At 43.7% G+C, this 27,800-nt stretch overlaps 1 protein-coding gene and 7 non-coding genes across 8 annotated transcripts in view; all 8 read left to right on the plus strand.

Moving 5' to 3' along the window:
• Window positions 1-27,800, plus strand: part of LOC139253679 (probable G-protein coupled receptor 139) — a 72,314-nt gene that overhangs the window by 30,848 nt on the left and 13,666 nt on the right. The window lies entirely within an intron of this gene.
• On the plus strand, window positions 5,620-5,701 carry trnas-aga (transfer RNA serine (anticodon AGA)). Its single transcript has one exon. It is a non-coding gene; the product is annotated as a tRNA-Ser (tRNA).
• trnai-gau (transfer RNA isoleucine (anticodon GAU)) lies at window positions 10,124-10,207 on the plus strand. Its single transcript has one exon. It is a non-coding gene; the product is annotated as a tRNA-Ile (tRNA).
• On the plus strand, window positions 16,051-16,133 carry trnal-uaa (transfer RNA leucine (anticodon UAA)). The gene has a single exon. It is a non-coding gene; the product is annotated as a tRNA-Leu (tRNA).
• On the plus strand, window positions 18,458-18,540 carry trnal-uaa (transfer RNA leucine (anticodon UAA)). The gene has a single exon. It is a non-coding gene; the product is annotated as a tRNA-Leu (tRNA).
• Window positions 20,863-20,945, plus strand: trnal-uaa (transfer RNA leucine (anticodon UAA)). Its single transcript has one exon. It is a non-coding gene; the product is annotated as a tRNA-Leu (tRNA).
• Window positions 23,259-23,341, plus strand: trnal-uaa (transfer RNA leucine (anticodon UAA)). The gene has a single exon. It is a non-coding gene; the product is annotated as a tRNA-Leu (tRNA).
• On the plus strand, window positions 25,665-25,747 carry trnal-uaa (transfer RNA leucine (anticodon UAA)). The gene has a single exon. It is a non-coding gene; the product is annotated as a tRNA-Leu (tRNA).

Consider the following 27,800-nt stretch of genomic DNA (forward strand, 5'->3'; position numbering starts at 1 on the left):
AGCCAAAGTGGACTGGAAACAGCTACTTGAAATGGTGAGAGATTGGGAAATGTTGGTGTTCAGAGGGACCTTGGTGTCCTTGTACACGAATCACTGAAAGTTAACATGCAGGCATAGCAAGCAATTAAGAAAACAAATGGTATGTCGGCCTTTATTACAAGAGGAGTTGAGGATAATAGTAAACATAAGAACAGGAACATAAGAAATAGGAACTGGAGTAGGCCATACGGCCCCTCGAGCCTGCTCCGCCATTCAACGAGATCATGGCTGATCTGATCATAACTCAGCTCCACTTACCCGCGAGCACTCCATAACCCCTTATCCCCTTATCATTTAAAAAACTATTTCTGTCTCAAGTTTATTCAATATCCCAGCTTCCACAGTTCTCTGAGGCAGCGAGTTCGACAGGTTTACAACCGTCTGAGAGAAGAAATTCCTCCTCATCTGTTTTAAATGGGCAGCCCCTTCTTCTAAGATCATGCCCTCTAGTTCCAGTCTCCCCCCATCTTATACGTTTCGATAAGATCACCTCTCATTCTTCTGAATTCCAATGAGTAGAGGCCAAAACTACTCAACCTTTCCTCATAATTCAACCTGCTGATCCCTTATATCAACCTAGTGAACCTTCTCTGAACTGCCTCCAAAGCAATTATATTCTTTCCTAAATATGGAAACCAAAACTGCATTCAGTATTCCAGGTGTGGCCTCACCAAAACCTTCTGTAGCTGCAGCAAGACTTCCCCGCTTTTATACTCCATCCCCTTTGCAAAAAAGGTCAAAAAACAATTGGCCTTCCTGATCACTTGCTGTACCTGCATACTATCCTTTAGTGTTTCATGCACAAGTAACCCCAGGGCCTGCTGTTTTGCGGCACATTGCAATCTTTCTCCATTTAAATAATAACTTGCTCCGAGACATCTTACTGCAATTATATAGGACCCTGCTGAGACGACACCTGGAGTATTGTGTACAGTTATGATTGCTTACCTAAGGAAGGATGTACTTACCATTGAGGATGGCAACGAAGGTTCGCCAGACTGATACCTGGGATGGAGGGATTGTCCTGTGAGGAGAGATTGAGTAGACTAGGCCTATATTCTGTACAGGTTAGAAGAATGAGAGGTGATCTCATTTTAAAACATAAAAATTATTACAGGGTTTGACAGTATAGATCAGGGGTGTCAAACATACGGCCCGCGGGCCGAACACGGTCCCGCAAGCCTCTTCCTCCGGCCCACCACGTGTTTTAATTTATATGAACCCTCCCCTCCCCCCCGCCCCGATCTTTTGCTTGCTGACTGGAACACAACTTGAATTTGACGGCCGTCACGGAACAGGAGGAGGGTGGCGGAGGCACGGGAAAGGTCAGTCGGTGTCCACGGGGAGCAATTCTGGGACAACGAGGGCACTCACATGGACTGTCAATGGGAGATAAGTTTTGAGTGAGGCAGTGAGTAGATAAACACCAAGAGAGAGGGGGAGGAGTGTCGCTGGAACTCCAGGTGATGTAACAGATGATGGGGGTTAGTGCAGGGTAGGTAGTGAGGGGGTTGTGTTCTTGCACTTCTCCCCCCTCCTCAGCCCCAGTGAGGCGCTGATTTTAAAATTCTCAGCTTCCTGTTCAAACCCCTCGATGGCCCCGCCCCTCCCTATCTCTGTAACCTCCTCCAGCCCCTACAACTTTCCCTCTCTCTGTAACCTTCTCCAGTCCCGACACCCCTCCCTATCTCTGTAACCTCCTCCAGCCCCTACAACTTTCCCTCTCTCTGTAACCTTCTCCAGTCCCGACACCCCTCCCTATCTCTGTAACCTCCTCCAGCCCCTACTACCTCCCTATCTCTGTAACCTCCTCCAGTCCCTACACCCCTACCTATCTCTGTAACCTCCTCCAGACCCTACACCCGTCCCTATCTCTGTAACATCCTCCAGCCCTACACCCCTCCCTATCTCTCTAACCTCCTTGAGCCCCTACACCTCTCCCTATCTTTGTAACCTCCTCCAGCCCTACACCTTTCCCTATCTATGTAACCTCCTCCAGCCCTACACCCCTCCCTCTCTCTCTAACCTCTTCGAGACCCTCCACCTCTCCCGATCTCGCTAACGTTGTTAGGGTTAACTTAACCCACCACTAGGATTCTGTTAGCCTTAAAGTAAATGCAGGTTTTATTAATACAAGCCGGCAGGGAAGCTATCCTTGAAGGAATGCTCGAAGATAGAGCCAGAGACATATTACTTTATACAGTTTCAGATTATAGCATTAAGTAAATACGTAAGTTCGAATTAATACATGCTGAATGATTAATACATGATTGGAACAGCGCTTCCTCCAATCTGGCTTCTATATGCCTTAATTGGCAATTCCAAATACATGTTGTTATGATTCTTTTTAACTAACTCTTATCTTGCTATACAATTCAAATTCTATGTTACCTGTGTCTGTGCCCAGCTCCCAAGGCCTTTGGTCTATGAATTGGAACATCTGCTCCTCTGTGGAAGGCATTCCACACATGGTTCCCACAGTTTGAAAACAGGCTGTGGGATCCATTTTAAAAACCTCTTAACTCCATTTTAAAACATCGCAATTGTTATTATTAATTGTAATTTCAATTTGTAATCTGCCCTTTCAGTCCCTCCTGTTGATCCCTGATTATTTCTAAATAATCAGCTGACCACATATATGTTCTGAGCCATCTGCTGGAAATGGTGATATCAAGTCCATATTCCTGGGATCGCTCGTAGTTCCATCTTTTGCGGAGTCTTTACACACTACCCCTGACCATTCCCCTGGGATATTGGCACGCCATTTATATTTCTTTTTGTACATACAGTGCATAAGCTCGGGGGTCTTGGTTGTTTCCCTAACGCGTTACAAAATCATTCGCCTCCCTATCATGCCTACATTACATAATTAACAAGGCTGTTTGATGTTCGGCTAGAACCACGTGGTTGTATATCTCTCTGATCTGACACATCAGATATAGTTGGATCACGATACATGTCCCTTCCAGTACCATTATTATCTCAATTAAATGCCACATCAATTTGAGGACTGCGTAGGCTTCAGGTGACCAGACCTTAAAAGTATCCCACCATGAAGAACAATCTTCCTTTCCCTGCCTTATCCTAACCTGATTCCTCTGTCTCCCGCCTCGGTTTCGTTGATCAGGCGATAGGATTGGGACACTCACGACTCAGATCAGGTGTTCATGCCGTTTTGTTTTGTTTGATTAACCCTCTTTGGATCTAGCAAAGGCTTTCTGCGTTCTTGGTTACGGGCCTTGGCCAACCTCTTCTTCCTGCATCTCTTGTATCTGCCTGTGCAGTCTCCCAGGAGCATCAACACCACTATCAGCTGCACTAGGACTAACACATGGGATATAATTCGAATCCCTATCTTGTAACTTTACTCGGGTAAGCCTCGCCTGTCTTTGCACTTGTTACATAACATCACCAACCAACTCAAGGCTATTACTATCTTTACTGCCACTAGGGTATGGGAAAGGATCCTTATCCAGGGATGTATAATCTCAAGTACCAAGGCGGGTTTTTCAGGTTATCCTTTATTTCACTGTCCAGTTCTTCAGCTTTCTCCTTCAGCTCTTAATATATTTTAATGTTATTTCTTGAGCTCAGTTAAATCTTCAAGTAACAGGTGAATTGATTGTGCTTGCTCTTCCATGTAAACATCCATGCCTTGCTTAATCTCATCACTTATATTTCATGTCATTGTCTTCCTGGCATGTCATGTTTGCTCTTCCCACTGCCACCGACAGTCTTGGAGTAACGTAAGTTCCCAGGCTAGTTACCACACAATATTCTCCTCGCCCATGATAGGTGTAATGTGTGGGTTCGGTTCGGGCAGGGTTTATTCCCATGACACATCCTTCCGTAGTATTGTCAAACCCGCAGCTATCCTTGCTCCCGTCTCCCACTGGGTGAGGGCATATAGTTAGACTCCCTTCTCTCCGGCACATGGATAAAGATATTCCCCTTATATTTCCATTCTTTTTGATCTCATACTGGTCCATCGCGGATGCACTCTTCCCCTCGTATTATGTTTGTTTCCCCTCACATCCTCCTGTAACCGCATACACCCTTGTCATTCCTTTCAAAAAGGGCCACATTACAGCAAAAGTCTAAAGGGACAAAGTGTGTTAAAAAGACAAGCCTGAAGGCTCTGTGCCTCCATGTGAGGAATATTCGTAATAAGGTGGACGAATTAACTGCACAGGCACCAATTAATGAATATGATATAATTGGCACCACGGAGACATGGCTGTCCTAAGGCTGTGTCCCCTGGTTCTGGACTTCCCCAAAATCGGGAACAAGCTACCCGCATCTAACCTGTCCCGTCCCGCCAGAATCCTTATGTTTCTATGAAATCCCCTCTCATCCTTCTCAACTCCAATATATAAAAATCCAGTTGATCCAGTCTCTCCTCATATGATAGTCCGGCCATCCCGGGAATCAGTCTGGTGAACCTTCGCTGCACTCCCTCAATAGCAAGAACGTCCTTCCTCAGATTATGAGACCAAAACTGAACACAGTATTCCATGTGAGGCCTCACCAAGGCCCTGTACAACTGCAGTAAGAATCTGTTGAATCTGCATTTTACTGTAACTCTATGACATTCTGAACCGATAAAGAAATGGAATCGTGAAATGTATCTGTGTCTCTCAGTCTCTGCCTCACTCTCTACCTCTGTCTCTTTAGAGATCTGTGCATGTGTTTGCGTGTTTGAGTCTTTGTGTCCCTCACGCTGCCTCTCTCTGACTCACTCTGTCTTTCCCTGTTTTTCTGTTTGTCTCGATCTCTCAATCTGCCCGTGTCTTTCTCACAGTGTCCAGTTCTGTTCCAAAGGGATTATCTCAGTCTCTCCGTCTGACTGTCTCTCTCTTTCCCATCATTACTGTCTGTCTATGTCTCTGCCTGTCTGTTTCTCTTTGCCTGTCTCTGTTCGACCCTGTCTCTAACCTGTTGAGTATTTCCGTCATTTTCTGTTTTTATCTCTGTCTCTCGCTCTCACCTCTCACTATCTCTCTCTCTCTCTCTTTGACGCTCCCTTTTTCCATGTCTTTGTCTTTGTCTCTGGCTTTCCTGTACTCTTTGCCTCCCTCTCTTTATGGAGCACACACACACACATATCTGTGTATGTGTGTGTTTGAGTCTTTGTTTCACTCAGTCTGCCTATCCCTCTCAGTCTCACACTTGCTCTCTCTCTATTTCTCTAGCTCGCTGTCTGTCTCTCCCTGTTCCTGTTTTTGTATCTGTCTCTCAATGTGTCTGTCTCTTTCTCATGGTGTCTAGTTCTTTTCACAGCTCTATTCCTGCTGTCTCAAAATCTACACCCGTCAGTACCTCGTTAGTATAGTCGTGAGTATCCCCACCTGTCATGCAGGAGGAAGCATTTTCGAAATGTAGAATTGTACTTCTGTTATTCGGTATAGATTCATATTAAAAGTTCCAGAGCAACATAGAAGAGTAAAAATACAGCAAGACGATATTGGCTCTTCCAGATTTTTAGGAAACGGAGACTTTTTCAGGACTCTGTGGTGTTCTGATGCAGAGAGATGGATGATTGAGTTATATCTTAGTAACATTTAAAAACACACAGACGCAGTAATCGTGGCCGAGTGGTTAAGGCGATGGACTAGATATCCATTGGAGTTTACCCGCGCAGGTTCGAATCCTGCCGACTACGGATTCCAGCATTTTTCATTCAATTTCAGACTTTAACCAGGTCCCTGCAAAACGGATCCTGAGTTGGATGGAATAACGTCCCACACCTTTCAACACTGACATGTTATTCTCATTTTCATTAATCTGCAATATTTACGATACATACGGATAGAAAAACGCAAAAATCAGCTAAATTAGCGACAGTGATTCAGCCTGTCTATCCCTCTATATGTCTAAGGCACTCTGTGTATGTCCATTGGTGTATCTATATTTTTGGTTATGTATGCGTGTGTGTCTCTGTGTCTGTCTATCTGTGTGTGTGTCTCTGTGTCTGTCTATCTGTGTATATGTCTCTGTATATGCGCAACTGTCTGCGGATATCATCACCATGAATTTGGTATGTCCTGGAACTTTTAAAAAAGATTTGGGGAAAATAATACGGTTGTGACATTTGATATCGGCTTTGCTTCAGCGACAGCATTTTCGACTTCAAGTCCCACTCCTGAGACTTGAGCATATAATCTTGGTTGAGACTCAAGTGCAGTACTTGGGGAATTTTGCATTGTTGAAGATGTTGACTTTCGGATGAAATGTTAAATTGAAGCTCCATCTGCTCTCTCGGGTGAATGTGAATGTTCCGACAGCATTATTCGATAAAGAGTACTGAGTTGCCCCCATGTCACTTTTATATAAATATTCTGAAATGCTCACTGAAAACCTGTGTGTATGCGTGTGTCTGTGAGGGTGGAGCTCAAGCCCAGATTCTCACAGAGACAGAATGTGAAGGTTCACAAGTCCAGAATGGCCGAGTGTATAAGTCGTTGCATTTAAGATCCAATGGGTTTATATTTACGTGGGTTCGAACCCCACTCCTGGTAACTCTTGAATTTAACACCGATTTTCTCCCATCCTGCTCAGTGATACCCTCTGTCACATTCTCAACTGACCAAGAAACGGGATTGTGAAGTGCCTCTCACTCTATGTCTTTAGAGAGCTCTGTATATCTTTACGTGTTTGAGTCTCTGACTCAATGTGTCTGAGGACCAACAAGCTGAATTCAGGGAGCTAGGATTTAAATTAAAAAGTAGGATTTCAAAGGTCGCAAACTCATAATTGCTACCAGCGCCACCTGCTAGTCGGAGCAGGAATCGCAGGATATCTCAGATGAATACGTGGCTTGAAGTGTGGTGCAGATGGGAGGGATTCAAGTTCTGGGACTTTGGAACCGGTTCTGCGGGAGGTGGGACCAGAACGAAACCGGACGGTCTGCACCTGGGCAGGACCAGAACCAATGTTCAAGGGGGAGTGCATGCTAGTGTTTCTGGGGAGGGTTTAAAGTAATATGGCAGGGCGACGGGAGACAGAGGGAAGTAGAATGGGCGCAGAAGTGAAAGAATAAAAGTAAAGGTGGAGGGCAGAGAAACCCACGGCAAAAATCAAATAGGGCCACTTTACAGCAAAATTCTAAAGGGTCAACGTGTGTTAAAATAACAAGCCTGGAGGCTCTGTGCCTCATTGCGAGGAGTATTCGTAATAAGCTGGACGAATTAACTGCACAAGCAGCAATTACTGAATATGAAATAATTGACATCACGGAGACATGGCTCCAGGGTGACCAAGGCTGGGAATTCAACATTCAGGAAGCATAGACAGAAATGAAAAGGTGGTAGGGTAGCGTTGCTGGTTAAAGAGGAAATTAGGGCAATAGTGAGGAAATTAAGGCAATAGTAAGGAACGACATCAGCTTGGATGATGTGAAATATGAATGGGTGGAGCTGCGGAATACCAAAGGGAAGAAAACGCAAGTGGAGTTGTGTACAGATCAGCAGACAGTAGTAGTGAGGTTGGGGACAGCATCAAACAAGAAATTAGGGATGCGTGCCATAAAGATACAGCTGTTATCAAGGGCGACTTTACTTTACATGTAGATTGGGCTAACCAAACAGGTAGCAATATGGTGGAGGTGTATTTCCTCGAGCGTATTCGGGATGGTTTTCTCACTCAGTATATCGAGGGATCATCTAGTGGGCTGGCCATCCTAGACTGGGTGATGTGTAATGAGAAAGGACCAATTAGCAATCTTGTTGTGCGAGGCCCCTTGGGAAAGAGTGACCATAATAAGGTAGAATTCTTTATTAAGGTGGCGAGTGACACAGTTAATTGAGAGACAAGGGTCCTGAATTTAAGGAAAGATAACTTCGATGGTATGAGGCGTGAATTTGCTAGAATAGACTGGCGAATGATACTTAAAGGGTTGAAGGTGGATAGGCCATGGCAAACATTTAAAGATCAAATGGATGAACTTCAACAATTGTATTTCCCTGTCTGGAGTAAAAATAAAATGGGGAATGTGGATCAACCGTGGCTAACAAAGGAAATTAAGGATAGTGTTAAATCCAGGGAAGAGGCATATAAATTGGCCAGAAAAAGCTTCAACCTGAGGACTGGAAGGAATTTAGAATTCGGCAGAGGAGGACAAAGGGTTTAATTAGGAGGGGGAACATAGATTATGAGAGGAATCTTGCTGGGAACATAATAAAGTTCGATAGATATGTGAAGACAAAAAGATTAGAGAAGACAAACGTAGGTCCCTTGCAATCAGATTCAGGTGAATTTATAATGGGGAAGAAGGCAATTGTAGACCAGTTGAACAATCACTTTGGTTCTGTCTTCACGAAGGAAGAAACGCATAACCTTCCAGAAATACGAGGGCACCAAGGATCTAGCGAGAAGGAGGAACTGAAGGAAATCCTTATCAGTCAGGTAATTGTGTTCGGGAAATTGATGGGATTGAAGGCCGATAAATCCCCGGGGCCTGATAGTCTGCATTGGAAAGTACTTAAGGAAGTGGCCCTAGAAATAGCGGATGATCATTTTCGAACAGTCTATCGACTCTAGATCAGTTCATATGAACTGAAGGGTAAATAATGTAACACCACATTTTAAAAAAGGAGGGAGATAGAAAGCGGATAATTACAGACCGGTTAGCCTGACATCAGTAGTGGGGAAAATGTACGAATCAATTTATTGAAGATGAAATAGCAGCGTTTTTGGAAAGCAGTGACAGGATCGGTCCAAGCTGCATGAATATATGAATGGGAAATCAAGCTCGACAAAACTTCTGGAATTATTTGAGGATGTAGCTAGTATAATGGACAAGGGCAACCAGTGGATGTGGTGTATTTGGACTTTCAAAAGGCTTTCAACAAGGTCCCACTCACGTATTGGTGTGCAAAGTTAAAGCACATGGTATTGGGGGTAATGTACTGACGTGGATAGAGAACTGGTTGGCAGACAGAAAGCAGAGAGTCGGGATAAACGGTCCTTTTCAGAAAAGCAGGCAGTGACTAGTGGGGTGCCACAGCGCTCAGTGCTGGGATCCCAGCTATTTACAATATACATTAATGATTTAGATGAAGGAATTGAGTGTAATATCTTCAAGTTTGCAGATGATACTAACAGGGTGGCGGTGTGAGCTGTGAGGAGGACGCTAACAGGCTGCAGGGTGACTTGGACCGGTTAGGTGAGAGGGCAAATGCATGGCAGATGCAGTATAATGTGGATAAATATGAGGTTATCCACTTTAGTGGTAAAAACACGAAGGCAGAATATTATCTGTATGGCAGCAGATTTGGAAAACGGGAGCTGCAACGAGACCTGGGTGTCATGGTACATCAGTCATTGAAAGCTGGCATGCAGTTCCAGCAGGCAGTGAAGAAGGCAAATGGTATGTTGGCCTTCATAGCTAGGGGATTTGCGTATCGGCGCAGGGAGGTCTTACTGCAGTTGTACAGGACATTTGTGAGACCTCACCTGGAATATTGTGTTCAGTTTTGGTCTCGTAATCTGAGGAAGGTCTTTCTTGCTATTGAGGGAGTGCAGCAAAGGTTTACCTGACTGATTCCCGGGATGGCAGGACTGACATATGAGGAGAGATTGAATCGACTGTGTCTCTGTGTCTGTCTATCTGTATATATGTCTCTGTGTATGTGCAACTGTCTGTGGAAATCATCACCGTGAACTTGGTATGTCCTGGAACTTAAAAAAAAAGACTTGGGGAAAGTAATACGGCTGTGAACTTTTGTCTCAGCTTTGGTTCAGTGGCAGCATTCTCGACTGAATCAGGAGTTTGTGTGTTCAAGTCGCACTCCTGAGACTTGAGCATATAATCTTTGCTAACACTCAACTGCAGGACTTGGGGAATTTTGCATTGTTGAAGCAGTTGACATTCGGATGAAATGTTAAATTGAAGCTCCGTCTGCGCACTCGGGTGGATGTGAGAGGTCCCAGAGCATTACTTCAAAAAGAATAGGAGAGTTGCCCCCGTGTCAATATTGCTAAAAATGATCGGAAATGGTCCCTGAAACCCGATGTGCATGTGTGTGGCTGTGGGGGTGGAGATGAAGCCCAGATTCTCACAGAGACAGAATCCAATTGCTGACGGGACCAGGATGGCCGAGTGGTTAAGGCGTTGGGCTGATGATCCAATGGGTTTTTACGCTCGTGGGTTCGTATCCCACTCCTGTTGATTGCTTAATTAAACAAAGATTTTTTTCCCATCCTGCTCAGTGATACCCGAATTTCATCTGTTGCATTTGCATTTTTCTGTAACTCGGTGACACTCTGAGCAGATAATGAAATGAAATTGTGCAATGTATCTGTGTCGCTAAGTCTCTGCCTCTCTCTCCCTTTAGAGAGCTGTGTATGTGTTTGTGTATTTGAATCTTTGTCTCTCTCAGTCTGCCTCTCTCTGATTCACTCTGTCTGTCCCTTTTACTTTGTTTGTCTCTGTCTCTCAATCTGTCTCTTTCTCACGATGTCAAGTTCTGTTCCAAAGGGATTCTCTCAGACTATCTGTCTGACTGTCTCTCTCTTTCCATCATCTCTGTCTGTCCATGTCTTTGCCTGTCTCTATTACTCCCTGCCTCTAACCTGATGAGTATTTCCATCATTTTCTGTTTTTGCCTCTTTGTCTCTCTCTCTATTTGTCTTTTTCTCTATCTGTCTCCCTCTTTGTCTCTCTCTTTGTCCCTGGCTTTTTCTTTTCATTCCATCACTATTTGCCTCCCTCTCTTTTTGGAGCACGCAAACACATCTCTGTGTATGTATGTTTTCAAGTCTTTGTCTCACTCAGTCTGACCCTACGTCTCAGTCTCAAACTTTCTGTCTCTCTCTGTCTCTATCTCACTTTCTGTCACTCCCTGTTTCCCTGTTTGTCTCTGTTTCTCAATGTGTCTCTCTCTTTCTCACGGTGTCCAGTTCTGTTCCAATCGGATTCTCCCAGTCTCTCTTTCTGACTGTCTCACTCTTTCCCATCATCTCTGTCTGTCTATGTCTCTGCCTGTCTGTCTCTCTTTGTCTGTCTCTGTTAGTCCCTGTCTCTAACCTGATAAGAGTTTCCATCATTTTCTGCTTTTGTCTCTATCTCTCTCTCTCTATCTGTATCTCTCCTTGTCACTGTATTTATCATTGTCTTTCTCTCATTCTATCCCTCTCTCTCTTAATAGATCACACACACAGACCTCTGTATATGTATGTGTTTGAGTCTTTTTCTCACTCAGTCTGCCTCTCCTTCTCAGTCTCACACTTTCTGTCTCTCGTTGTCTCTATCTCGCTGTCTGTCTCTCCCTGTTTGTCGGTTTGCCTCTGTGTCTCAATGTGTCTGTTGACTTTTCATGGTGTCCAGTTCTATTCACAACTCGATTCCTGCTCTGACAGAACTGATGCTCGTCAGTTTCTCGTTTGTATAGTCGTGAGTATCCCCGCCGGTCATGAGGAGTCCGGGTATCAATTCCCCGACGGGGAGGCAGTTGTTTCAAAATGTTGAATTTTACTTCTGTTTCTTGGAAGAGATTCATATTAAAAAGTTCCAGAGCAATATAGAACTGTAAAAATACAGGTAGAGGAGATTGCCTCTTCCTGATTTTGAGCAAACGGAGACTTTTTCATGATTCTTGGGCCGTCTGCTGCACAGAGATGGATGACTGAGTTGTTTCTGCGTAACGTTCAAGGAGGCAGAAATGCATTAGTCGTGGCCGAGTGGTTAAGGCGATGAACTCGAAATCCATTGAGTTTTCCCCATGCAGTTTCGAATCCTGCAGACTTCAATACCTTGCATTTAACAATTTAACCATGTCTCTCGAAAACTGATCCTGAGATCGGTGGAATAACATCCCACACCTTTCAACACTGACTTCTCTTTCTGATTTTTATTAATCTGCAATATTAAAGATACATACGGATAGAAAAACGCAAAAAGCTGTCAAAGTTTCTACAGTGATTCAGACTGCCTATCCTTCTATATGTCTGAGGCATCGGTGCATCTCCGTTGGTGCGTGTAACTGTCTGTGGAAATCACCACCATGAATTTGGTATGTCCTGGAACTTATAAAAAAGAATTGGGAAATATAATACTGTTGTGAACTTTGGTATCGGCTTTGTTGCAGTGGCAGCAGTCTCGACTGAATCAGGAGTTTGTGTGTTCAATTCCCACTCCTGAGACTTAAGCATATAATCTTGGCCTACACTCTAGTGCAGCACTTGGGGAATTTTGCATTGTTGAAGCTGTTGACGTTCGGATGAAATGTTAAATTGAAGCTCCGTCTGCACCCTCGTATGGATGTGAAACATCCCAGAGCATGACTCGAAAAAGAATAGGAGAGTTGCCCCCGTGTCAATATTACTAAAAATGTTCGTAAATGCTCACTGAAAAACGATGTGTATGTGTGTGTCTGTGGGAGTGGGGTTGAATCCAGATTCTCGCAGAGACAGAATCCAGATTGTGACAGGACCAGGATGGCCGCGTGGTTAAGGCGGTGGCTTTAAAATTCAATGTACTTTTCCCGCGTGGGTTTGTACCCCACTCCTGGTATCTCTTTAATTTAACACGGATTTCCTCCCATTCCGATCAGTGATACCGGATTTTCATCTGTTGAATCTGCAATTTTCTGTACCTATGTGACACTCTGAGCCGATAATGAAATGAAATTGTGAAATGTATCTGTGTCGCTCGGTCTCTGCCTCTCTCTCTCTTTCGAGAGCTGTGTATGCGTTTGTATGTTTGAGTCTTTGTCTCAATCTATCTGTCCCTGTTTCTCGATTTGTCTCTGTCTCTCAATCTGTTTCTTTCTCACGGTGTCCACGTCTGTCCCAATGGGATTCTCTCAGACTCTTTGTCTGACTGGCTCTCTCTTTCCAATCATTTCTGTCTGACCATGTCTTTGCCTGCCTCTGTTCGTCCCTGTCTCTAACCTGATAAGTATTTCCATCATTTTCATTTTTTGTCTCTATCTCTCTCTCGCTATCTGTCTCTCTCCTTGTCACTGTCTTTATCATTGTCTTTCTCTCACTCTTTCCCTCTCTTTCTTTATAAATCACACACACACACATCTCTGTATATGTTTGTATTTGAGTCTTTTTCTCACTCAGTCTGCCTCAGACTCATACTTTCTGTCTCTCGTTGTCTCTATCTCGTTGTCTGTCTCTCCCTGTTTGTCGGATTGTCTCTGTCTCTCAATACGTCGGTCGGCTTCTCATGGTGTCCAGTTCTGTTCACATCTCGATTCCAGGTCTGACAGAACCACTGTCTGTCAGTTCCTCGTTAGTATAGTGGTGAGTATCCCTGCTGGTCATGCGGGAGACTGGGGTTCAATTCGCCGACGAGGAGGCAGTTGTTTCAAATATACAAAGTTTTACTTTTGTTTCTTGGTATCGACTCATGTTAAAAAGTTCCAGAGTATATAGAACATTAAAAATACATCAAGATCAGATTGCTACTTCCAGATTTTTAGCAAACGGAGACTGTTTCAGGATTCTGTGAACGTCTGCTGCACAGAAATGGATGACTGAGTTTTATCTGAGTAACATTTAAAGAGGCAGCGGACCAGTAGTTGTGGCCGAGTGGTTAAGACGATGGACTGAAAATCCATTGGGGTTTCCCCGTGCAGATTTGATTCCGGCCGACTGCGTTTCTCAGCATATTTCATTCTGTTTGATAATTTAACCAGGTTCATGCAAAACTGATTCTGAGATAGATGGAACAAAAGCCAGCCAAAGTAGCGACAGTGAACCTGCCTGTCTATCCATCTATTTGTATAAGGCACTCTGTGTATATCTTGATCTGGGTGTCATGGTACATCAGTCATTGAAAGTTGGCACGCAGGTGCAGCAGGCGGTGAAGCAGGCAAATGGCATGTTCGCCTTCATAGCTGGGTGATTTGAGTACAGGAGCAGGGAGGTCTGACTGCAGTTGTACAGAGCCTTGGTGGGGTCACACCTGGAATATTGTGTTTAGTTTTGTTCTCACAATCTGAGGAAGGACGTCCTTGCTATTGAGGGAGTACAGCGAAGATTCACCAGCTTGTTCCCGGGATGGCAGGACTGACATATGAGGAGAGACTGGATCAACTGGGCTGGTATCCACTGGAGTTTAGAAGAATGAGAGGCGCTCCCATAGAAATATATAAAATTCTGACGAGATTGGACAGGTTAGAGGCGGGTAGAATGTTCCCATTGCTGTGGAATTCGAGAACCAAGGATGACAGTGTAAGATTAAGTGGTAAGGTATTTAGGACCGAAATGAGGAGAAACTTCTTCACTCTGGCATTCTCTACCGCAGAAAGTTGTTGAGGCCAGATCGTTAGATATATTCAAAACGGAGTTAGATATGGCCCTTACGGCTAAAGGGATCAAGGGGTATGGAGAGAAAGCAGGAAAGGGGTACTGAGGTTGAATGATCAGCCATGATCTTATTGAATGATGGTGCAGGCTCGAAGGGCCGAATGGCCTACTCCTGCAACTAATTTATTTGTTTCTATGTTTCTATGTTGATGCATGTATATTTTTGGTTATTGTGTGTGTGTGTGTCTGTGTATGTCTGTCTGTATGCATGTCTCTGTGTATGTGCAACTGTCTAAGGAAATCATCACCATGAATTTGGTGCGTCCTGGAAATTTTAAAAATCTTCGGGAAAATAATACGGTTGTGATCTTTGGTATCGGCTTTTTTTCAGTGGCTCCATTCTCGACTGAATCAGGAGGTTGTGTGTGTCAGTCGCACTCCTGAGACTTGAGCACGTCATCTTGGCTGACACTCAAATGCAGTGCTTGGGGAATTTTGCATTGTTGAAGCTGTTGACATTCGGATGAAATGTTAAATTGAAGCTTCATCTGCACACTCGTGTGGATGTGAAAGGTCCCATAGCCTTCTCATGGTGTCCAGTTCTATTCACAGCTCGAATATTGCTTTGACAAAACCCATGCGCATCAATACCTCGTGGGAAAGTGGTGAATACCCCCATCTGTCACACGGGAGACCACGGTTCAATTCCCTAACGGGGAGGCTGCATTTTACAAAAGGCAGAATTTTGCTTCTGTTTCTTGGTATAGATTCATATTAAAAAGTTCCAGGGCAATATAGAGCAGCAAAAATACAGCCTCTTCCAGATTTTTAGCAAACGGTGACTTTTTCACGAGTCTGTGGCCGTCTGCTGCACAGAGATGGATGGTTGAGTTTTAACTGAGTAACATTAAAAAAGGCAGCGAGCCAGTAGTCGTGGCCCATTGGTTAAGGCAATAGACTAAAAATCCATTCGGGTTTCCCTGCATAGATTTGAATCCTGCCGACTCCGTTTCTCAGCATATTTCATTCTGTTTGACAATTTAACCAGGTCCCTGCAAAACACATTCTGAGATAAACGGAACAACGTCCCACACCTTTCAATGCCGCCGCTATTTTCTTTCTTTCATTAATCTGCAATATTCACGATACATACGGATAGAAAATCGCAAAAATCAGCCAAAGTTGCGACAGTGATTCAGCCTGTCTATCCCTCGAGATGTCTAAGGCATGTGTGCATGTCCGTTGGTGCGTGTAAATTTTTGTGTGTATGTCTATCTGTAAAAATGTCTATGTGTATGTGCAACTGTCTGTGGAAATCATCACCATGAATTTGGTATGTCCTGGAACTTAAAAAAAAATAATTGGGAAAGTAATATGGCTGTGAACTTTTGTCTCAGCTTTGGTTCAGTGGCAGCATTCTTGACTGAATCAGGAGTTTGTCTGTTCAAGTCGCACTCCTGAGACTTGAGCATATAATCTTGGCTAACACTCAACTGCAGCATTTGGGGAATTTTGCATTGTTGAAACTGTTGACTTTCGGATGAAATGTTAAATTGAAGCTCCGTCTGCGCAATCGGGTGGTTGTGAGAGGTCCCAGAGCATTGCTCGAAAAAGAATAGGAGAGTTGCCCCCGTATCAATATTCCGAAAAATGTTCGGAAATACTCCCTGAAACCCGATGTGTTTGTGTGTGTCTGTGGAGGTGGAGTTGAAGCCCAGATTCTCACATAGACAGAATCTAATCGCTGACAGCACCAGGATGGCCGAGTGGTTAAGGCGTTGGGCTTAAGATCCAATGGGTTTATACCCGCGTGGGTTCGAACCCCACTCCTGGTAATTACTTAATTAAACAGTGATTTTTCCCATTCTGCTCAGTGATAACTGATTTTCATCTGTTGCATTTGCATTTTTCTGTAGCTCATTGACAATCTGAGCAGATAATGAAATGAAATTGTGAAATGTATCTGTATCGCTCAGTCTCTGCCTCTCGCTCTGTCTTTAGAGAGCTGTATATGTATTTGTGTGCTTGAGTCTTTGTCTCTCTCAGTCTGCCTCTCTCTGATTCACTCTGTCTGTCCCTGTTTCTCTGTTTGTCTCTGTCTCTCAATCTGTCTCCTTCACACGGTGTCCAGTTCTGTTCCAATGGGATTCTGTCATACTCTCTATCTGACTGTCTCGTTCTTTTCCATCATCTCTGTCTTTGCCTGTCTCTGCTCGTCCCTGTCTCTAACCTGATGAGTATTTCCATCATTTTCTATTTTTGTCTCGATGTCTCTCTCTCTCTATTTATCTTTCTCTCTATCTGTCTCCCTCTTTGTCTCTCTCCTTGTCCCTGTCTTTCTCTCACTCTTTCCCTCCCTCTCTTTATAAATCAGACAAACACATCTCTGTATATGTATGTGTTTGAGTCTTTGCCTCACTCAGTCTGACCCTAACTCTCAGTCTCAAACTTTCTGTCTCTCTCTGTCTCTACCTCGCTGTCAGTTTCTCCCTGTTTTGCTGTTTGCCTCTCTGTCTCTCAATGTGCCTGTCTCTTTCTCACGGTGTCCAGTTGTGTTCCAATGGGATTCTCTCAGTCTCTGTCTGACTGTTTCACTCTTTCCCATCATCTCTGTCTATCTATGTCTCTGCCTGCCTGTCTCTTTTTGCCTGTCGCTGGTACTTCCTGTCTCTAACCTGCTGAGAATTTCCAACATTTTCTTTTTATTTCTTTGTCTCTCTGTCTATCTGTCGCTCTCTCTCTCCATCTGTCTCTCTCCTTGTCACTTTCTTTATGATTGTCTTTCTCTCACTCTTTCCCTCTTTCTCTTTATAGATCACACACACAGATCTCTTTAGATGTATGTGTTTGAGAGTCTTTTTCTCACTCAGTCTGCTTCTCGTTTTCAGTCTCACACATGCTGTCTCTCATTGTCTCGATCTCGCTGTCTGTCTCTCCCTGTTTGTCGGTTTGTCGCTGTCTCGCAATGTGTCTGTCGACTTCTAATAGTGTTCAGTTCTATTCACAGCTCGAATATTGCTTTGACAAAATCCATGCGCATCAATTTCTCGTGGGAAAGTGGTGAATATCCCCGCCTGTCACACGGGAGACCACGGTTCAATTCCCTAACGGGGAGGCTGCATTTTACAAAAGGCAGAATTTTGCTTCTGTTTCTTGGTATAGATTCATTTTAAAAAGTTCCAGGGCAATATAGAGCAGCAAAAATACAGCCTCTTCCAGTTTTTTAGCAAACGGTGACTTTTTCACGAGTCTGTGGCCGTCTGCTGCACAGAGATGGATGGTTGAGTTTTAACTGAGTAACATTAAAAAAGGCAGCGAGCCAGTAGTCGTGGCCCATTGGTTAAGGCCATAGACTAAAAATCCATTCGGGTTTCCCTGCATAGATTTGAATCCTGCCGACTCCGTTTCTCAGCATATTTCATTCTGTTTGACAATTTAACCAGGTCCCTGCAAAACTGATTCTGAGATAGACGGAACAACGTCCCACACCTTTCAATGCCGCCGCTAATTTCTTTCTTTCATTAATCTGCAATATTCACGATACATACGGATAGAAAATCGCAAAAATCAGCCAAAGTTGCGACAGTGATTCAGCCTGTCTATCCCTCGAGATGTCTAAGGCATCTGTGCATGTCCGTTGGTGCGTGTAAATTTTGTGTGTTTGTCTCTGTGTCTGTCTATCTGTAAAAATGTCTATGTGTATGTGCAACTGTCTGTGGAAATCATCACCATGAATTTGGTATGTCCTGGAACTTAAAAAAAAAATAATTGGGAAAGTAATATGGCTGTGAACTTTTGTCTCAGCTTTGGTTCAGTGGCAGCATTCTTGACTGAATCAGGAGTTTGTGTGTTCAAGTCGCACTCTTGAGACTTGAGCATATAATCTTGGCTAACACTCAACTGCAGCATTTGGGGAATTTTGCATTGTTGAAACTGTTGACTTTCGGATGAAATGTTAAATTGAAGCTCCGTCTACGCACTTGGGTGGTTGTGAGAGTTCCCAGAGCATTACTCGAAAAAGAAGAGAAGAGTTGCCCCCGTGTCAATATTCCGAAAAATGTTCGCAAATACTCCCTGAAACCCGATGTGTTTGTGTGTGTCTGTGGAGGTGGAGTTGAAGCCCAGATTCTCACATAGACAGAATCCAATCGCTGACGGCACCAGGATGGCCGAGTGGTTAAGGCGTTGGGCTTAAGATCCAATGGGTTTATACCCGCGTGGGTTCGAACCCCACTCCTGGTAATTACTTAATTAAACAGTGATTTTTCCCATTCTGCTCAGTGATAACTGATTTTCACCTGTTGCATTTGCATTTTTCTGCAGCTCATTGACAATCTGAGCAGATAATGAAATGAAATTGTGAAATGTATCTGTATCGCTCAGTCTCTGCCTCTCGCTCTGTCTTCAGAGAGCTGTATATGTATTTGTGTGTTTGAGTCTTTGTCTCTCTCAGTCTGCCTCTCTCTGATTCACTCTGTCTGTCCCTGTTTCTCTGTTTGTTTCTGTCTCTCAATCTGTCTCCTTCACACGGTATCCAGTTCTGTTCCAATGGGATTCTGTCATACTCTCTGTCTGACTGTCTCGTTCTTTCCCATCATCTCTGTCTTTGCCTGTCTCTGCTCGTCCCTGTCTCTAACCTGATGAGTATTTCCATAATTTTCTATTTTTGTCTCGATGTCTCTCTCTCTCTATTGATCTTTCTCTCTATCTGTCTCCCTCTTTGTCTCTCTCCTTGTCCCTGTCTTTCTCTCACTCTTTCCCTCCCTCTCTTTATAAATCAGACAAACACATCTCTGTATATGTATGTGTTTGAGTCTTTGCCTCACTCAGTCTGACCCTAACTCTCAGTCTCAAACTTTCTGTCTCTCTCTGTCTCTACCTCGCTGTCAGTTTCTCCCTGTTTTGCTGTTTGCCTCTCTGTCTCTCAATGTGCCTGTCTCTTTCTCACGGTGTCCAGTTGTGTTCCAATGGGATTCTCTCAGTCTCTCTCTGACTGTTTCACTCTTTCCCGTCATCTCTGTCTATCTATGTCTCTGCCAGCCTGTGTCTCTTTGCCTGTCGCTGGTACTTCCTGTCTCTAACGTGCTGAGAATTTCCAACATTTTCTTTTTATTTCTTTGTCTCTCTGTCTATCTGTCGCTCTCTCTCCATCTGTCTCTCTCCTTGTCACTTTCTTTATGATTGTCTTTCTCTCACTCTTTCCCTCTTTCTCTTTATAGATCACACACACAGATCTCTTTAGATGTATGTGTTTGAGAGTCTTTTTCTCACTCAGTCTGCCTCTCGTTTTCAGTCTCACACTTGCTGTCTCTCGTTGTCTCGATCTCGCTGTCTGTCTCTCCCTGTTTGTCGGTTTGTCTCTGTCTCGCAATGTGTCTGTCGACTTCTCATGGTGTCCAGTTCTATTCACAGCTCGAATATTGCTTTTGACAAAATCCATGCGCATCAATTCCTCGTGGGAAAGTGGTGAATATCCCCGCCTGTCACATGGGAGACCACTGTTCAATTCCCTAACGGGGAGGCTGCATTTTACAAAAGGCAGAATTTTGCTTCTGTTTCTTGGTATAGATACATTTTAAAAAGTTCCAGGGCAATATTGTGCAGCAAAAATACAGCCTCTTCCAGATTTTTAGCAAACGGTGACTTTTTCACTATTCTGTGGCCGTCTGCTGCACAGAGATGGATGGTTGAGTTTTAACTGAGTAACATTAAAAAAGGCAGCGAGCCAGTAGTCGTGGCCCATTGGTTAAGGCCATAGACTAAAAATCCATTCGGGTTTCCCTGCATAGATTTGAATCCTGCCGACTCCGTTTCTCAGCATATTTTATTCTGTTTGACAATTTAACCAGGTCCCTGCAAAACTGATTCTGAGATAGACGGAACAACGTCCCACACCTTTCAATGCCGCCGCTATTTTCTTTCTTTCATTAATCTGCAATATTCACGATACATTCGGATAGAAAATCGCAAAAATCAGCCAAAGTTGCGACAATGTTTCAGCCTGTCTATCCCTCGAGATGTCTAAGGCATCGGTGCATGTCCGTTGGTGCGTGTAAATTTTTGTGTGTGTGTCTCTGTGTCTGTCTATCTGTAAAAATGTCTATGTGTATGTGCAACTGTCTGTGGAAATCATCACCATGAATTTGGTATGTCCTGGAACTTAAAAAAAAGAATTGGGAAAGTAATATGGCTGTGAACTTTTGTCTCAGCTTTGGTTCAGTGGCAGCATTCTTGACTGAATCAGGAGTTTGTGTGTTCAAGTCGCACTCTTGAGACTTGAGCATATAATCTTGGCTAACACTCAACTGCAGCATTTGGGGAATTTTGCATTGTTGAAACTGTTGACTTTCGGATGAAATGTTAAATTGAAGCTCCGTCTACGCACTCGGGTGGTTGTGAGAGGTCCCAGAGCATTACTCGAAAAAGAATAGGAGAGTTGCCCCCGTGTCAATATTCCGAAAAATGTTCGCAAATACTCCCTAAAAACCGATGTGTTTGTGTGTGTCTGTGGAGGTGGAGTTGAAGCCCAGATTCTCACATAGACAGAATCCAATCACTGACGGCACCAGGATGGCCGAGTGGTTAAGGCGTTGGGCTTAAGATCCAATGGGTTTATACCCGCGAGTGTTCGAGCCCCACTCCTGGTAATTACTTAATTAAACAGTGATTTCTCCCATTGTGCTCAGTGATAACTGATTTTCATCTGTTGCATTTGCATTTTTCTGTAGCTCGGGGACAATCTGAGCAGATAATGAAATGAAATTGTGAAATGTATCTGTATCGCTCAGTCTCTGCCTCTCGCTCTGTGTTTCGAGAGCTGTATATGTGTTTGAGTCTTTGTCTCTCTCAGTCTGCCTCTCTCTGATTCACTCTGTCTGTCCCTGTTTCTCTGTTTGTCTCTGTCTCTCAATCTGTCTCCTTCACACGGTATCCAGTTCTGTTCCAATGGGATTCTGTCATACTCTCTGTCTGACTGTCTCGTTCTTTCCCATCATCTCTGCCTTTGCCTGTCTCTGCTCGTCCCTGTCTCTAACCTGATGAGTATTTCCATCATTTTCTGTTGTTGTCTCGATGTCTCTCTCTCTCTATTTATCTTTCTCTCTATCTGTCTCCCTCTTTGTCGCTCTCCTTGTCCCTGTCTTTCTCTCACTCTTTCCCTCCCTCTCTTCATAAATCACACAAACACATCTCTGTATATGTATGTGTTTGAGTCTTTGCCTCACTCAGTCTGACCCTAACTCTCAGTCTCAAACTTTCTGTCTCTCTCTGTCTCTACCTCGCTGTCAGTTTCTCCCTGTTTTGCTGTTTGTCTCTGTCTCTCAATGTGCCTGTCTCTTTCTCACGGTGTCCAGTTGTGTTCCAATTGGGATTCATTCAGTCTCTGTCTGACTGTCTCACTCTTTCCCATCATCTCTGTCTATCTATGTCTCTGCCTGCCTGTGTCTCTTTGCCTGTCGCTGGTACTTCCTGTCTCTAACGTGCTGAGAATTTCCAACATTTTCTTTTTATTTCTTTGTCTCTCTGTCTATCTGTCGCTCTCTCTCCATCTGTCTCTCTCCTTGTCACTTTCTTTATGATTGTCTTTCTCTCACTCTTTCCCTCTTTCTCTTTATAGATCACACACACAGATCTCTTTAGATGTATGTGTTTGAGAGTCTTTTTCTCACTCAGTCTGCCTCTCGTTTTCAGTCTCACACTTGCTGTCTCTCGTTGTCTCGATCTCGCTGTCTGTCTCTCCCTGTTTGTCGGTTTGTCTCTGTCTCGCAATGTGTCTGTCGACTTCTCATGGTGTCCAGTTCTATTCACAGCTCGAATATTGCTTTTGACAAAATCCATGCGCATCAATTCCTCGTGGGAAAGTGGTGAATATCCCCGCCTGTCACATGGGAGACCACTGTTCAATTCCCTAACGGGGAGGCTGCATTTTACAAAAGGCAGAATTTTGCTTCTGTTTCTTGGTATAGATACATTTTAAAAAGTTCCAGGGCAATATTGTGCAGCAAAAATACAGCCTCTTCCAGATTTTTAGCAAACGGTGACTTTTTCACTATTCTGTGGCCGTCTGCTGCACAGAGATGGATGGTTGAGTTTTAACTGAGTAACATTAAAAAAGGCAGCGAGCCAGTAGTCGTGGCCCATTGGTTAAGGCCATAGACTAAAAATCCATTCGGGTTTCCCTGCATAGATTTGAATCCTGCCGACTCCGTTTCTCAGCATATTTCATTCTGTTTGACAATTTAACCAGGTCCCTGCAAAACTGATTCTGAGATAGACGGAACAACGTCCCACACCTTTCAATGCCGCCGCTATTTTCTTTCTTTCATTAATCTGCAATATTCACGATACATTCGGATAGAAAATCGCAAAAATCAGCCAAAGTTGCGACAATGTTTCAGCCTGTCTATCCCTCGAGATGTCTAAGGCATCGGTGCATGTCCGTTGGTGCGTGTAAATTTTTGTGTGTGTGTCTCTGTGTCTGTCTATCTGTAAAAATGTCTATGTGTATGTGCAACTGTCTGTGGAAATCATCACCATGAATTTGGTATGTCCTGGAACTTAAAAAAAAGAATTGGGAAAGTAATATGGCTGTGAACTTTTGTCTCAGCTTTGGTTCAGTGGCAGCATTCTTGACTGAATCAGGAGTTTGTGTGTTCAAGTCGCACTCTTGAGACTTGAGCATATAATCTTGGCTAACACTCAACTGCAGCATTTGGGGAATTTTGCATTGTTGAAACTGTTGACTTTCGGATGAAATGTTAAATTGAAGCTCCGTCTACGCACTCGGGTGGTTGTGAGAGGTCCCAGAGCATTACTCGAAAAAGAATAGGAGAGTTGCCCCCGTGTCAATATTCCGAAAAATGTTCGCAAATACTCCCTGAAAACCGATGTGTTTGTGTGTGTCTGTGGAGGTGGAGTTGAAGCCCAGATTCTCACATAGACAGAATCCAGTCACTGACGGCACCAGGATGGCCGAGTGGTTAAGGCGTTGGGCTTAAGATCCAATGGGTTTATACCCGCGAGTGTTCGAGCCCCACTCCTGGTAATTACTTAATTAAACAGTGATTTCTCCCATTCTGCTCAGTGATAACTGATTTTCATCTGTTGCATTTGCATTTTTCTGTAGCTCATTGACAATCTGAGCAGATAATGAAATGAAATTGTGAAATGTATCTGTATCGCTCAGTCTCTGCCTCTCGCTCTGTCTTTAGAGAGCTGTATATGTATTTGTGTGCTTGAGTCTTTGTCTCTCTCAGTCTGCCTCTCTCTGATTCACTCTGTCTGTCCCTGTTTCTCTGTTTGTCTCTGTCTCTCAATCTGTCTCCTTCACACGGTGTCCAGTTCTGTTCCAATGGGATTCTGTCATACTCTCTATCTGACTGTCTCGTTCTTTTCCATCATCTCTGTCTTTGCCTGTCTCTGCTCGTCCCTGTCTCTAACCTGATGAGTATTTCCATCATTTTCTATTTTTGTCTCGATGTCTCTCTCTCTCTATTTATCTTTCTCTCTATCTGTCTCCCTCTTTGTCTCTCTCCTTGTCCCTGTCTTTCTCTCACTCTTTCCCTCCCTCTCTTTATAAATCAGACAAACACATCTCTGTATATGTATGTGTTTGAGTCTTTGCCTCACTCAGTCTGACCCTAACTCTCAGTCTCAAACTTTCTGTCTCTCTCTGTCTCTACCTCGCTGTCAGTTTCTCCCTGTTTTGCTGTTTGCCTCTCTGTCTCTCAATGTGCCTGTCTCTTTCTCACGGTGTCCAGTTGTGTTCCAATGGGATTCTCTCAGTCTCTGTCTGACTGTTTCACTCTTTCCCATCATCTCTGTCTATCTATGTCTCTGCCTGCCTGTCTCTTTTTGCCTGTCGCTGGTACTTCCTGTCTCTAACCTGCTGAGAATTTCCAACATTTTCTTTTTATTTCTTTGTCTCTCTGTCTATCTGTCGCTCTCTCTCTCCATCTGTCTCTCTCCTTGTCACTTTCTTTATGATTGTCTTTCTCTCACTCTTTCCCTCTTTCTCTTTATAGATCACACACACAGATCTCTTTAGATGTATGTGTTTGAGAGTCTTTTTCTCACTCAGTCTGCTTCTCGTTTTCAGTCTCACACATGCTGTCTCTCATTGTCTCGATCTCGCTGTCTGTCTCTCCCTGTTTGTCGGTTTGTCGCTGTCTCGCAATGTGTCTGTCGACTTCTAATAGTGTTCAGTTCTATTCACAGCTCGAATATTGCTTTGACAAAATCCATGCGCATCAATTTCTCGTGGGAAAGTGGTGAATATCCCCGCCTGTCACACGGGAGACCACGGTTCAATTCCCTAACGGGGAGGCTGCATTTTACAAAAGGCAGAATTTTGCTTCTGTTTCTTGGTATAGATTCATTTTAAAAAGTTCCAGGGCAATATAGAGCAGAAAAATACAGCCTCTTCCAGATTTGTAGCAAACGGTGACTTTTTCACGAGTCTGTGGCCGTCTGCTGCACAGAGATGGATGGTTGAGTTTTAACTGAGTAACATTAAAAAGGGCAGCGAGCCAGTAGTCGTGGCCCATTGGTTAAGGCCATAGACTAAAAATCCATTCGGGTTTCCCTGCATAGATTTGAATCCTGCCGACTCCGTTTCTCAGCATATTTCATTCTGTTTGACAATTTAACCAGGTCCCTGCAAAACTGATTCTGAGATAGACGGAACAACGTCCCACACCTTTCAATGCCGCCGCTAATTTCTTTCTTTCATTAATCTGCAATATTCACGATACATACGGATAGAAAATCGCAAAAATCAGCCAAAGTTGCGACAGTGATTCAGCCTGTCTATCCCTCGAGATGTCTAAGGCATCTGTGCATGTCCGTTGGTGCGTGTAAATTTTGTGTGTTTGTCTCTGTGTCTGTCTATCTGTAAAAATGTCTATGTGTATGTGCAACTGTCTGTGGAAATCATCACCATGAATTTGGTATGTCCTGGAACTTAAAAAAAAAATAATTGGGAAAGTAATATGGCTGTGAACTTTTGTCTCAGCTTTGGTTCAGTGGCAGCATTCTTGACTGAATCAGGAGTTTGTGTGTTCAAGTCGCACTCTTGAGACTTGAGCATATAATCTTGGCTAACACTCAACTGCAGCATTTGGGGAATTTTGCATTGTTGAAACTGTTGACTTTCGGATGAAATGTTAAATTGAAGCTCCGTCTACGCACTTGGGTGGTTGTGAGAGTTCCCAGAGCATTACTCGAAAAAGAAGAGAAGAGTTGCCCCCGTGTCAATATTCCGAAAAATGTTCGCAAATACTCCCTGAAACCCGATGTGTTTGTGTGTGTCTGTGGAGGTGGAGTTGAAGCCCAGATTCTCACATAGACAGAATCCAATCGCTGACGGCACCAGGATGGCCGAGTGGTTAAGGCGTTGGGCTTAAGATCCAATGGGTTTATACCCGCGTGGGTTCGAACCCCACTCCTGGTAATTACTTAATTAAACAGTGATTTTTCCCATTCTGCTCAGTGATAACTGATTTTCACCTGTTGCATTTGCATTTTTCTGCAGCTCATTGACAATCTGAGCAGATAATGAAATGAAATTGTGAAATGTATCTGTATCGCTCAGTCTCTGCCTCTCGCTCTGTCTTCAGAGAGCTGTATATGTATTTGTGTGTTTGAGTCTTTGTCTCTCTCAGTCTGCCTCTCTCTGATTCACTCTGTCTGTCCATGTTTCTCTGTTTGTTTCTGTCTCTCAATCTGTCTCCTTCACACGGTATCCAGTTCTGTTCCAATGGGATTCTGTCATACTCTCTGTCTGACTGTCTCGTTCTTTCCCATCATCTCTGTCTTTGCCTGTCTCTGCTCGTCCCTGTCTCTAACCTGATGAGTATTTCCATAATTTTCTATTTTTGTCTCGATGTCTCTCTCTCTCTATTGATCTTTCTCTCTATCTGTCTCCCTCTTTGTCTCTCTCCTTGTCCCTGTCTTTCTCTCACTCTTTCCCTCCCTCTCTTTATAAATCAGACAAACACATCTCTGTATATGTATGTGTTTGAGTCTTTGCCTCACTCAGTCTGACCCTAACTCTCAGTCTCAAACTTTCTGTCTCTCTCTGTCTCTACCTCGCTGTCAGTTTCTCCCTGTTTTGCTGTTTGCCTCTCTGTCTCTCAATGTGCCTGTCTCTTTCTCACGGTGTCCAGTTGTGTATCAATGGGATTCTCTCAGTCTCTCTCTGACTGTTTCACTCTTTCCCGTCATCTCTGTCTATCTATGTCTCTGCCAGCCTGTGTCTCTTTGCCTGTCGCTGGTACTTCCTGTCTCTAACGTGCTGAGAATTTCCAACATTTTCTTTTTATTTCTTTGTCTCTCTGTCTATCTGTCGCTCTCTCTCCATCTGTCTCTCTCCTTGTCACTTTCTTTATGATTGTCTTTCTCTCACTCTTTCCCTCTTTCTCTTTATAGATCACACACACAGATCTCTTTAGATGTATGTGTTTGAGAGTCTTTTTCTCACTCAGTCTGCCTCTCGTTTTCAGTCTCACACTTGCTGTCTCTCGTTGTCTCGATCTCGCTGTCTGTCTCTCCCTGTTTGTCGGTTTGTCTCTGTCTCGCAATGTGTCTGTCGACTTCTCATGGTGTCCAGTTCTATTCACAGCTCGAATATTGCTTTTGACAAAATCCATGCGCATCAATTCCTCGTGGGAAAGTGGTGAATATCCCCGCCTGTCACATGGGAGACCACTGTTCAATTCCCTAACGGGGAGGCTGCATTTTACAAAAGGCAGAATTTTGCTTCTGTTTCTTGGTATAGATACATTTTAAAAAGTTCCAGGGCAATATTGTGCAGCAAAAATACAGCCTCTTCCAGATTTTTAGCAAACGGTGACTTTTTCACTATTCTGTGGCCGTCTGCTGCACAGAGATGGATGGTTGAGTTTTAACTGAGTAACATTAAAAAAGGCAGCGAGCCAGTAGTCGTGGCCCATTGGTTAAGGCCATAGACTAAAAATCCATTCGGGTTTCCCTGCATAGATTTGAATCCTGCCGACTCCGTTTCTCAGCATATTTCATTCTGTTTGACAATTTAACCAGGTCCCTGCAAAACTGATTCTGAGATAGACGGAACAACGTCCCACACCTTTCAATGCCGCCGCTATTTTCTTTCTTTCATTAATCTGCAATATTCACGATACATTCGTATAGAAAATCGCAAAAATCAGCCAAAGTTGCGACAATGTTTCAGCCTGTCTATCCCTCGAGATGTCTAAGGCATCGGTGCATGTCCGTTGGTGCGTGTAAATTTTTGTGTGTGTGTCTCTGTGTCTGTCTATCTGTAAAAATGTCTATGTGTATGTGCAACTGTCTGTGGAAATCATCACCATGAATTTGGTATGTCCTGGAACTTAAAAAAAAGAATTGGGAAAGTAATATGGCTGTGAACTTTTGTCTCAGCTTTGGTTCAGTGGCAGCATTCTTGACTGAATCAGGAGTTTGTGTGTTCAAGTCGCACTCTTGAGACTTGAGCATATAATCTTGGC

Source organism: Pristiophorus japonicus, unplaced genomic scaffold (genome assembly GCF_044704955.1).
Source record: "Pristiophorus japonicus isolate sPriJap1 unplaced genomic scaffold, sPriJap1.hap1 HAP1_SCAFFOLD_503, whole genome shotgun sequence".
Classification (NCBI taxonomy): Eukaryota; Metazoa; Chordata; class Chondrichthyes; family Pristiophoridae; genus Pristiophorus; species Pristiophorus japonicus.